Below are 1,397 nucleotides of genomic sequence, written 5' to 3'. Positions count from 1 at the left end.
TTCCTTGGCTTTTATTACCAGAGCTTGCAGGATCTTTACATTTAAGGCTGCTGTAGTAGCAAGGTTACTGATGTGTCTTCCTGCCATTTTAAAACCACACACATCTTCCTCCTATGCCTCTTCTTTTAAAACATTTTCAGCACGTAAACATTTTAGAATGACGAAGGATCTATATGAGCAGATGGGGTAGACATGGTCTTCATGAAGAAGAGTGGCTTTGACCCTCTTGGACACTCTGCAATATAACAGTGCAACAAGACCGTATCAAAAAGGATAATACAGAGTCTTGTCTTGTGCATTTGCCAACCTGGAGCAAATCTATTTCCTCAATTGTTTTTTCTGCCTATACTGTGGCTTCCTGACCCATATATAGAGAATATAATGGAATGGAATGACATGGAATGAAATGGAACAGAATAGAAAACAGGAACAGGAATGGAATGGAATGTGATTGGACACTCGAGGAATTAGTCTCCAGTGAATAAGCTCTCAGTGTACATACAAGCAACAAAATGATAAATCATAAAATACAACCAACAAAATGATAGTCATAAGATACCTGTCGAAGTAGGTAAGAATATGAATACAATGAGATATTCAGGGATCCCCATTTTTCTAAAGACCTTTCACAGCTTGATATGACCAAGACAATCAAAAGCCCTTTTATCATCTTCATAATGCTTCATCGTGATATTTTTTTGGTATTCTTTGGCCTTTTCACTTACCTAGTGTTTATCAGCAATAATTTAGAAGCTAAAATCTTAAATTGTTCAGATTGTGAGTTATTATTTACAGTGAACTTACATTACAAAATCTTTCTGTTTTCCAAAATTGCTCTTTGTTTGCTTTAGGGATTCTAGTTTTGTGTGTTTGTGTGTGTGTATTTCTTTTACTGGCTATTTGTATGTAATTTTTAGTTTTTCTCCACCATTAACAAGATGCTTGTTTAATTTAATTATTCCCTTCTGCCCTGCATAGAAAAATTCTCTTAACTTCAAGTTAGCTAGATGATGCTTGTTCTTCACTCATCTGTCAGAATTTTGGCTTAACTAACTATATAGAGACATTAGACTTGCCAGTTGCTGTCTCTTCTGCTGCCTTTAGCCCTTCTGTTCTTTAAGGGATCTCCGGCCTCCAAATTGCTAAATAGCTGCAGGCATGTTTCTGGAAGTCTGAATGTTCCTTTCAGACCATGAATGCATCTGTCTTCCATCACCAGAAACATACTACAGTTGCTTCTTTGAAAAATAACAATTCCATTCTCTCCAGTGAATCTTAGCTTCCACTTTTGTTTGTTTGTTTGAAGAAAATGCTAAAAAGCTCTTTTAAATCTTTTTCCATTTCTCCTGGAATCTTTTTAGAATGACGAAGGATCTATATGAGCAGTTGGGTTAGAC

The sequence above is a fragment of the Erythrolamprus reginae genome, chromosome Z (assembly GCF_031021105.1).
Source record: "Erythrolamprus reginae isolate rEryReg1 chromosome Z, rEryReg1.hap1, whole genome shotgun sequence".
In the NCBI taxonomy this organism is placed as follows: Eukaryota; Metazoa; Chordata; class Lepidosauria; order Squamata; family Dipsadidae; genus Erythrolamprus; species Erythrolamprus reginae.
This window is presented reverse-complemented; position numbering follows the sequence as displayed.